This window comes from Amblyomma mixtum, chromosome 2, assembly GCF_055824585.1.
Source record: "Amblyomma mixtum isolate Tamu chromosome 2, ASM5582458v1, whole genome shotgun sequence".
NCBI classification, from domain to species: domain Eukaryota; kingdom Metazoa; phylum Arthropoda; class Arachnida; order Ixodida; family Ixodidae; genus Amblyomma; species Amblyomma mixtum.
The window spans coordinates 178,992,461-179,004,160 of record NC_143013.1 but is presented as its reverse complement, the minus strand read 5'-3'; the positions used below and the strand labels follow the sequence as shown (position 1 = coordinate 179,004,160).

The 11,700-nt window shown below is 47.5% G+C and overlaps 1 pseudogene; it reads right to left on the bottom strand.

Moving 5' to 3' along the window:
* Window positions 1-1,870: 1,870 nt before the first annotated feature.
* LOC149361731 (uncharacterized) lies at window positions 1,871-5,269 on the bottom strand (annotated as a pseudogene).
* Window positions 5,270-11,700: the final 6,431 nt, after the last annotated feature.

Below are 11,700 nucleotides of genomic sequence, written 5' to 3'. Positions count from 1 at the left end.
GTAGGTGTTCCTGTATTCAAGTCTGGCGATGCTTGCGATGTAAACAACTTTCGACCTGTGTCACTAATTTGATCTTTTGCGAAAATTTTTGAAATGGTTATGTACGGACGCATGGGCTCACACTGCAAACAAAGATCTCAATTCTGTAGCACGGATTTTTTAAAGGTCGATCTGTGGAAACGAATTTATGCAGCTTTCTTGATTATACTGGGCCACATGTATTTAATCGTGGTCAGGTAGATGCAATCTTCTTTAACATGACTAAAGCTTTCGATATGGTTTCCCATGAGGTACTTCTGATGAAGATGGAAAGATACGGACTTTGCCCCATGTACTGCAGGTGGCTCGAAAGCTACCTTGCCAGCCGCCGTAACATGGTCCGATTTTACGGTTGTGTGTCCAATGAATTTCTATCATCTTCGGGAGTGTCTCAAGGCTCCAGCTTAGAACCGCTGTTGTTTTTAGTGCATGTTAATGACTTGCCGTTGCATGTGAAGAACTCCAGAGTTTTGCTCTTCGCAGGTGATTTCAAATTCTTCTATAATATTGGAGATATTGAGGACTGCCGCCAATTGCAAGCTGACATTAACAACGTTGAGAATTGGTGTTTGATGAATCGATTAAAACTGAATATTAAGAAGACTTCCGTCCTGTCTCTAACTAGGAAACGCGACACAGTTACGTTTGATTACACACTTTTGGGGGGTCAAATTTATCGTGTGGCCCATGTACGAGACCTTGGTGTTGTTGTTGATTCAAGGCTTTATTTTAGACTGCATGTAAATTCAATTGTGCTACGCGCACTGAGGCATATTGGTCTTATCTCTTGACTAAACAAAAAATTTCGACGGCACGAATGTCTACGCACTCTATACTGTGCCCTTGTGAGACCGCGTCTTGAGTTCGCGTCAGTAGCCTGGGATAGCGTATCTGTACCCTATTGCACGAAAATTGAAAATGTCCAGCGTATGTTCATACGCCTCTATTATGATAGATATATTGGTCGCCATCGTTTCTACGACTATGATTCTCTATTGGCAGACCTCAATATGGGTACCCTTGGCGACAGGCGACGCATACGTGACATGCAGTTTCTGCAAAAAGTCGTGCGCGGTTTCATTAACTGTGGGACCTTACTGATGTCGCTGAATTTTCGTGTGCCGCATGCAAAAGCCGCAAAATGTTTCGACACATTTTATCTCGATTTCCACGCCATCTGTCCAATGACTCGTTCACAAATCCTGTATAACAAAACGTTTATTGACATGGACATATTTGCCTAATTGTTGTTTTCATGCCTGGATTTAAGTGTTTTTAAGTGGTCATTCTGATGTATCTGACCTAGTGTGCGCTCGTTTAGGCCACTTGGCTGCTCAGGCACACTCTAATAAACATATCTCTCTATGTATCTATCTAAAAAATACCCGCGGATCTCACGTCGGCAGGCTAACATTATATTGCCGTTAACCTTTTTTGCAGTAGGGAAAAACGTCTTGACTGCTCGATGCGAGTGGTGGAAAAATGTGAAAAGAAAGAGTTTTCTACGTGTCAGAAAAATGGACGATTACCCTCAATATTTCAATAACAGTACCTGACACTATTCCAAAATTCAAAATTTTTTCAAAGAACGCCCGACATGAGTTGAAAAAGCTATACGCGCTGGTGTGGTGCCCTGTTACAGATCCCCCTGAGAGCACTCGCGCAGAAAGAATGGACTAAGCGACAGGCGTACACCCACACACGCACATTTAATACACCCTACGCGACACAAAGGCTAGAACACAGAACTAACAAAACTAACACAGAACACAAAGACTACCAATACGCACGACCCAGGAACGCCCACTCTACTAGCGTTCGGCGTTCGTGCTCATAGTTCGGTGCTGATAAAGCATTGCATGGGTCCCGACAGTGACATCCAGGTAGCCGGCGCCGAGGTGGTGTTCGAAGTGTTCAGGCTGGCGTCCCTGGCGGCGTCGTTGGCGCAGTCGTACAAGCTGCCGGTGTAACTGCCCGTGCAGGCGATGCTGGCGACGTTGGCGTTGGGGGCACCACCCGCATGGGTGGCAACAGCGCTGGAGGCACCCCTGGCAGTAACAGGCGGTTGCGCCAGCCGTTGACTCCACGGAACGGGCTCAGGAACGGCTGGAATTCTACGGTACGACGCCATAGCACTTGAGATCACCGGAGCAGTAGCCGCCGTTGCTCTCTTCCAGTCGAGGTGTTCCTCACCCATGGAAACCTCCACTTCTCTGTTCTAATCCCCCCCCCTCCCCCGTGCCGCGGTATCCCTCGCGCTTTTATAGCCTTGTCATTGGTACATGTCATCCTTGTCTTCGTCGTCAGCTTCCCTTCTCCACCATTCAACTGTTCCCACCTCACTGAACACTTTTTCTTAATCTTCTTGATTCTTGGATTAATACAGGTCATGCTTATCGTCTTCCTCGTCTTCTTCAAACTTTTCCAGTTTCCTATCATATGTAATAACAGCCCCCTCTCTCAAGAGTTTTTTTCCATAAAATACTACTCACATCATCCCCATCTTCAAGCCTTCCAGCCAACCAACTATCTTCTTTGGCGATTATGGACCCAGTACACAATACACCGCAGATGTCAAGCATACACCAAAAACACAGCACTGACACAGCACACTAAATTGTATTTACGGAACATTCCTCTCTCTGCTGGGGTCTCTCCTGGCACATTTTCCTGATCATATTTTTGAGGGTGCCGTTGAACCACTCTACAAGCCCATTACACCTGTTATGGTATGGCGTTGTTAATAACTGCCTTACTGAAAAAAGGCGGTAAATCTCCTTCATTAGTTCCGACGTGAAGTTCGAGCCCCGGTCACTCAAAATTTCCCTCGGGAAGCCATAACGCGAGAACATCTCCACAAGACCCTCCGCCACTGGGATACAGTCAATAGTCTTCAATGGAATAGCGTCCGGATAGCTAGTGGCCACGTCAACCAGGGTACGCACATATCTATTGACTATGGCGGATGCTGGAGAGATTTGCCTCACAATGTAAATAGCCACTCTTTGAAACGGTAGGTAAATGGCTGGCATGTTGCCCAGAGGTGCGGGATCAACTCTTCCTTTTGGAACTGTGCGCTGGCACACGTCACACGAGCGAACAAAGCGTTTAACGTCACTCTGGACACCTGGCCAGAAGAACTCCTCGGTGATTCTAGACACCGTTTTGTGAACACCCTGGTGTCCGGCCATAATGGCGTCGTGTCCTAAGCGTAACACTGTCTCTCGCATACCTTCTAGTAACACCAGCTGTTGGACCCGCCTTCCCGAGCTAAATACTCATTCCCTATGCAGAAGACCATTTACCAGCTGATCTCCGAATGACGTACGACTCTTTTTTCTTTTCACCTTTTCCCCAACTCTTTCGAAGCAGGCTTTCAAGCTCGAGTCTTCTCTTTGCCTAATTGCAATTTCTCCAAGTGTTACGTTCAGCCACATCGTAGTGCGAGTAGAAAGCCGACGCTGCTCTGCTCGGGCTCTCATTTGAGCTCGTGTCTCCCCTGTCGAGGAGAAATAGACTGTCCCATTACCCGCCTGAGCTGTCGTGGGCCTTTCCTCCTATAGGTGTTCCTCAACGTCGAGCATCCTCCACTCGGGATCACGGTCCTCGACACTTCTTCCCAACATGCGATCGTAGATTGGTTTTTCTACGCATTTTTGTCCGACCTCTGCAGTATAATATGGCGTGGACACTAGAATCCTGGCTTCAGGAAGGTACCTGACAGTGCTATCTACATCCGCGCCTCCAAGTACAACACAGCATTGGCTACTGATTTAGGCAGACCTAAGGAAAGGCGCAGAGCGCGTCGCTCCATAACAAACAGGGGTTCACGCTTGTACTTTAGGCACCCAGAAAAGAGAACGGAGCCGAATTCAATGATTGGCCGTACATAGGTCCTATAAAGAAGTAGTAGAGTGTCTCGTCGCATACTGAATTCAGCGGCTCACGCTTCCCCTGTAAGATCCTCGTCCTTCACCAGGCTTCTCTGAACCAAAATCGTGTTGGCTCTGCTGTCTCTAAGCCCCAATATAGGACGCTCCCCTGTTTGCCCAACAACATTGCTGCTTTCGACTTGGGTGTTCCACTCACTACCTCATGTTCCAGCGGCGTTCGCGCTGCTTTTAGTTGTGGAAATTCAGGTGGTGTGACAAGTTCTACCCGAGAGGCGACAACGCATGCATCTCGGTCCTGCGTTCTATATCAGCATTCATCCACAGTATGTTTTTTTCCTCTTACACCTGGACACACACCCAATGTCTTTTGGGCACAGCTACTGGCTACCTCGCTACGCAGGAAACATCTTACTGGCGCATTATATGCACCGCCATAGGCTCTAGGGTTTGTCGCATCTCTCTCTAGGACCTTTTGAGTTTCCTGCTTTGCCTTACTCATATTTCTCAGGCCTTGAGCCTCAAGGAATTGGTCTGCAGTGTCGGCAAACTCTTCAAATCAACACAACTTTCTTTCAGGAATAGCGCTAGCTTTGGACTGCAACATGCTAAAAGCGACTTTGTGACCAGCTTGTCATGTGCCACTTCAAAACTATTTTCTGTGTTTGACATATCAAACCTCCTGTCGAAATAGTTGGTCAGCCTGGAGGAAAACTGCTTAGCGGTTTGAGAATCCTCAAATTTCGCGGTGCGAAATCTCTTGCGAAAAACTCCTGTCGTAAGCCTGAATCTTCGAAGGAATGCCTTCTTGACTTCATCGTAGTACATGGAATAAGCAGCAGGCATCCTCCCAAACACATGCAGCGCCTCCCCGAATAAAAACATGCTCAACGCCGTGGCCCATTCACTGCACTCCCAACCTTGCCTCAACGCTATCCGCTCGAATCTTTGCAAATATGCGTCCAAGTCACATATTTTGTGATCAGAAGGAGCCATCAGGTTTCTTGGACAAACTCTGGCCGGTCTAGGAAAGTCTTTATCCGCTAAGGAACGCTGATAATCGACCGTGATCTTTTCATATCCTCCCGCGATATGCGCCTGTTTCCAGAAAACAAACTCTTTCTCCCGTTGAATCCTTTTTCGCGCTCTTCCTCCTCTCTGGCGCGCTCTGTTCGGTGTATCTCTGCCGCTCTCTCGGGTTCCTCCACCACTCCGACATCTTCATGTGCCTATGCTCTTTCCTCTCTATGCCTCTTTGCTTCCTCGTCATAGAGACGCATCGCCTCTTCCTTGCTTAAACCTAGCTTGAAAGCCAGTTCTAACCTTTTGTCCAAATCCATACTTCCTGCTGTCCAGAGATTGGAAAGATCAGAGACACAACAAACAGAAACAAGGAAATGAATCCTGGCAGGCTCGCCACTTAGCTTTGTCACGGATCCCCCGAGAACAGTCGGGCCGAAAGAATGAACTAGGAGAGAGGTGTACCCACACACACGCACATTTAACACACCCTACGCGACACAAGCACTAGCACACAAAACTAACAAAATTAACACAAAGACTACCAAAACGCACGACCCGAGAAAACCCAGTCTACTAGCGTTCGGCGTTGATGCTCACGGTTCGGTGCTGATGAAGCGCTGCATGTGTCCCGTCATTGGTATCTAGGTGCCCGGCGCCGAGGTGACGCTCGAAGTGCTCAGGCTGGCGTCACTGGCGGCGTCGTACGAGCTCCCGGTCCAAGTGCCCGTGGAGGTCATGGTGGTGATGTTGGTGCGGTAGGCACCACCCCAGATGGGCGGAAACAGCGCTAGAGGCACTCCTGGTCGTAGCAGGTGGTTGCGTCAGCCGCTGTCTAGCCGGAACAGGCTCAGCAACGGCATGAAGTCTGGGGAGCGAGGTCTTACAACTCGAGATCACCAGAGCAGTACCCGGCGTTGCTCTCTTCCAGCCGAGCTGTTCCTGACTCGCCAGAACCTCAGCTTCTCTGTTCTCCCCCCCCCCCCCCCCCCCCCGCCCCGTGTGATGGCACACGTCATCCTGTCTTCAACGTCATCGTCTTCTCTTCTCCACCATTCAACTCTTCCCACCTCACCGAATACTTCTTTATTCTGGGATTAATACACGTCATGCTTATCGTCATCCTCATCTTCTCTAAACTTCTCTAGTTCATACTTCTATTCCAAATTTCCTATTATATGTTACATGCCCTCTCATGTTAAAGACTGTTCAAAAGAACCGTTTTATGAAAAACATTTTTCAGGTCGAAGACGGGCAGTACTACTAGACAGCACGGCAGAAATTTACTCCGGGCATTACACAAGTTGCAAAACTAAATGGGCAGATGCGCCTGTAGATCGCTCAAAAAAGAATAAAATGACCTGTACATCTTCGTTCTTACTATTAATTTGTTTCTTTGCAGAAATTAGAGCGAAAATGCCCCTCCCCCCCACCCGCCCCAACACTGTTCTGAAAGCGAAGAGCAACTTTGCGAAGTCTAACATGCTACAGAAACAGTGTTCGATAAATAAACAGAGGCGCCCCTCTCTTTCTCTTTTCAGCCGGCGTGGAGAGAAGGCTGTCTAATAAGGTGGGCGCACTCTCTGCGTAGCCGTGCTGCCAGTTCGCGTCGCGTCTGTTGACAAAGTCGGAGGCGCCGGCTGCGACAAACAGTGTCGGCACCGCAGTCTGCCTTCTTCTTTTCCCTTTCTTGCACTATATTTACTACTATCGACCTCGCATATCACAGAGGATGCACTCGGCCGTCTCGTGAGGAGACGGATTTTGTGTTATATAGTGAGATAGGTTGTTCGACCGTGCCAGCGATTTATGCCAGCTGGCTCTACCCGTAAGAGGAAATGACCCGACATTCTTACGAGCTCTGTGCATGTGTCTTCCGAGGCGTACTTCTCATTCACGACTGGCTTCCAGTGACGAAAGTGTCACTGACGTGCTCTGGAAACGCCTCATTTGTTGTGTCATTTTTTTCGCTGTCTTGAACTCCGCGGAAAGTTGCTTTGTTTTTTGCTGTTGTATGGGGAGAGCCACCATACCTTAACTTCTACGAGCAGGACGACGTACGCTCACTGTTGCCGAGACTGCTTTGCATTATTTTAGGTGACCTCTGCTGCGAGAAAGTACTTATGGAAATGACATTTTTTTTTTCATTTATTTACACTAAACCCCTATTAGGGGTATTACATAGAGGGGGGGGGGGGGGCGACAGCACGCAAGAAATACAATGACCAAAATATTATAGTAATATAACGACACTTAAAGAACGAGCACGAACAGTTCATAACAAAGGTTGAAGCAGTCAACAATACGAAATACGATATGCATGAATTAAAGCCTGCTAGGACGTAATACAACTTACTACAAGACTTTTGAAGAAAAAAAATACAGTAGTGCGAAGAATGCAAAACAAACGAATCAAAACACAAATCTTGCATGCCTACTCTCTCAGGCTATCTTTTAGTACTGAAAGAACTTTGTTGCAATTCATGGGTATAAGGCAACACGCATGTCAATGAATAAAATAGAACAGTTTGGTCTATTTATTTACACATTCCCAGGTGGCAATGGTGGCTCAGAGTGAGAGGCTTTAACTTGCCAGTCGATACCTGAACAGGGTACCTAAACATCTTCCGCTGGACGATGCTTATGTTTGCTATCTTGGTCTCAGCCTGGTAATTTGCACGGACCTGCGTGCGTGTCCATGCGTCACAAAGTATTCGCGGCATTCCACGGTAGATGCAGAGCTTTAGTTTCATAGTTAACAATAACAAGCGTCTATTGTGCCTATTCATAAAACGTAAAGGGAGACTCAAGATAACGCCATCTAAATAGGGTTATTTCTAAAAAGCGTTTCAGTGGCTCTTTCTGAGTATGCTTGCATTTATACAGCAGAAAAAGTGGCATTAATTCCTGAGCAAATCTGCGTTTACGAATTTCCCACCATTCGATTAGAACTCTTAACGTCTACACCTAAATATGAGGAGTGATGATCGTTTAGAAAGTAATGGCAGTGCAGCCTAGCCTTTGGATATCGCGAATTCATCGCTCGAGATACACCACAATTTGCGAGAAAAATCGCGTGGTGATATCTACCCTGATACTTTGTTGTCTTTTCTAAATAATACCCTTGTTTTCAATGAAAGTAGCGTCTTCGTCGTTGCAATGTTTTGAGCCATTCATGCAAAGAAAACTTCTATCGGTCAATACTAACTACAGCAGAGAAGACCAACTACAATCAAGGAACACTCAGAGAAGGACGATGCCGCACTGTCAACTGTAATTTTCAGGCACCTGCGGTGTAAGTAAATAGGCTTTTCACATAAAATTTCAGTTCTCAGTGAAGCACCATCATTGTCCCTGTGGTATATTGTTGCCGTTGTTCTTCTCTGCTGCAGTTAGTACAAACACTAAGCAACTAGCTCATCAATACACCCTACAGACCGTTTACAGCGTGCAGTTCTTCTGTTTGAGACCAGATGGCGCCACAGGTGCGCTAAAAACACGACGCTATTCCGGGCCTCGTAAGTCACAGGCGTGTACGCCTCGACGGTGCAGTGGAAATATCGCAAGTGCCAGCCGAATTTCTTCTTTCTACGAAGATGTGAAAAGGCAGAAGGAATACGTGCTGTGTTGTGGACTGCAGGAATTGTGACAGAGAGTTATAGGTGCAGGATATGATCATTTGCGGACTTAACGTCACCGAACTGCAAAAGGACGTACTGCCCCTGTTCGCGCCCGTTCGCCATGCACCCTTTCCCAACGGGTGGGCGCAACAATCATATGGTAGTGCACCAGTGCTAGATATTCAATATAGAAAGAAAAGTTTCGATCTTAGAAAATCGGCATGAACAAGCTGTTCCGCCACCGAAATCGTCACTTCGAGCTTGCAGTTGCGGTGCAGTGTCCTGGGACCCCAATGTTCGCAAGTTAAGGTGTGCGGCCATTCGTAAAAGGAGAGCCTGAGGCCGAATTAGGAACGGGAAACAAAAACGACTTAAGCTCCTACGTACCGCTACAATATATTGTGCAGTGCACAGCCGTGTGAGCGGATAATTAACGCTTACCGTCAGTCCGTGTACTACAAGCCGTCCTGGTGCTACTGTTGAACTTCGCTCCATGTAGCGTGGTTTTCGTGGGCCATAATTGGAATAAAACATATGCGTGACGGCTGTTGTGTTGGGTGGTTCACTTCCTCGCGGTCCATTCGAGACTGTCGCTAAAAGTGACTGCGGCTCAGAGTGAAGCTGATTACTTACAACCAATGATCGAGACCTCGAGCATTTTCATGTTCACGTGTCGAGCAAGGAGCGTACCAAAATTTTATATGTGAGGATGAAATAACTGTGACCTTCATGTAGTATGAACGCGTTGCCATGCGCGCGTTATAACAATTGTATCGCGGAATCCTTCGATAGGATTGCACGCCAGCTTCTTCAGACTGTTTTGTGCATGGTACTGCTTACATGATTAGTTTGCATTTTTGTGTCTATTTATTCCTGTCGCCTTTTTGCGTTTAACAAATTAGTAGGAAATATTTCAGTTTTCCTAAGCACAGGTAACCGGTTTTAAACGAATGCGCACGATGTGCATGTGAGCCTTTTAGAGCGGTGTCGGTATGCAAGTGCACTATACAACAACGACCAGCTGCGCTGTCGCAAGAGCATTAAAGCTTGTCGTTTTAGATAAGAATAAAAACATTAATCAAAGTCTGCAGTGGATGCAAAGACAAGCACTCAGGTGATCCAGGCAACTCGAAGAGGCGGAGAGCTCAGCGGCTCTCCGCGACATGAAGCCCGAACACGTTTTCACGCCTCAAGTGATCAAACTAGGGTTCTCGCATGTCCTTAGATGCTTTGGCCAAACCTTACTGTCGTCTTCCAACTTGTTTACAGCCTTATCAGCCTAAACACTGTCTATCAGAACCGAACCATCAGACGCACCAGCCATTGCGACGAGGCGCCCGCCGAGCAGTCAGAAGGCGTGTAATGGCGGCGTAATCCCGTGATCAAAGATGGCAGCCTCCATCATACGGCCCTGTGAAGCGTCTGTTAACTATCATTAGTCGTCGCTACCGCTTCAACGCTTCTTTGCAATCATAAAAGAACTATTACGTTCGTGAAACTTGTAACTTCACGCAAAAAATTCAGCGCGAAGCTCTTATGAGCGCTCGGCTTGGCCACATAGTACATCACGGTCACACTGGGCTTCACGGTCAGCTGGGGTTTGTGAACGCTCTCGCTTTCGCACGTGTACGAGCGGCTGCGGACTCCTGCTGAGAACGTGCCGCGTCTGCCGCGTCCGCCACGCAAAAGTCGGTATAACATGCTCGTCTTTTTTGTTCCTCATGCACATATATGGATGAGCTTACAGTGCCCCCCCCCCCCCCCCCCCCAGATTGTCTAATTCACTGAGCCGCAGCGTGCGGCACCAACTTTGAGGAACACCGTCTGTGGAGTCAAACAAGCTTTGTCGCACTATGGCTGAAAGCGCGGCGTCGGCACCTGCGAAGAGCGGCTCTTTGAGTCGGTTGCACACTGGCGCTCGGAGGGGCGGCGGTGATGGTCACGTGACAGTCTCGAGGTGCTATGGAACCCGCCCGAACTGCTCTATTGATGTTTGTCGCTGTGTGTCAAACCCTCTTCTTCATTGATTGACTTTCCTTAGTGCACTGTGCAGCGTCCGTGTGTCTGCATGCAGGTTGTAGCCCGATGCCAAAGGGAAACATCAATTAACTGTTTCCTAAGGGCGGTTGGTTGTTTTGATCAATGAGTTATTGATGACGCTCGGAAGAAAACCAGATAATTGGATGAGAAGTATCCATTAGAAAGAAGGCAACAAACAATTGGATGAGACGTATCGATTAGAAAGAAAGCGCCCGGGGTGTTCTCTCTTGAGGCGAGAGGGAGGGGAGCTTGAAAGGGAAGGCAGTCTCCTCGATGATAGCAGAATTGAAATATCTTTTTGAATGCGCGTTGGGGCTGTTGTCATAGCGGCAATCAAGGGCAGCGCATTAGAACTTTAAATTCAAGAATCTCGATGCAGTTTCCTTACCCCGTAACGAATGTAGACAGAAATTCGGCCCTGCAGCATGCGCTAAGTGAGCGGTATTGCTTTTTGGTAACTCTTATGTCTCGAAGCCACCTTGTAAGCTTAGGAATAAAAAATCTTCGGTTTTCAGAGCATAGAAAAGATGAATGCCCACTTCAAGGCTTCTAAATATTTGGGAAAGTTGGAGTGGACACGGGATTGTACTGTTTGATTCGGGGGCACTACAAGTCTCGGGCATCTGTGTGTGCACGCAGATGTCACAGAAAACCCAGCGATGGCAAGAAAAATAGGGTGACGTCATCAAGCGACCGTAGGACAAACAAAGTAAGCCGAAAACCTCCACTTTAGACAATCCTATTAATGTCGTTCCTCGCCGAGCTTACTGTGGCGCTAGTTTTCCCTACAACATCATAAATCTGTGACACAACTATTTATCGTACAGCGTTCTAGGTGACGTCATACGATTTCTCGTTGCATAGCTTACATGTGGTATTAAACTGTGAGGCTAGCTTGCGACAGGGATTCGAATTGACGACAGATGCGCCTTCAATTGTATGCCTTTCCAGAATTTTTACCTCTTCCCTTAAGACGTGGTTGGGTGTCCCCCGAAATGCGAGACGGTTACTGCGGGATTTCCTTTCCTCAAAAACTAGTTTTTGTATTAAAATGGTGACATGAGCCCTCGTCGTACACCGTCGCTAGTGCT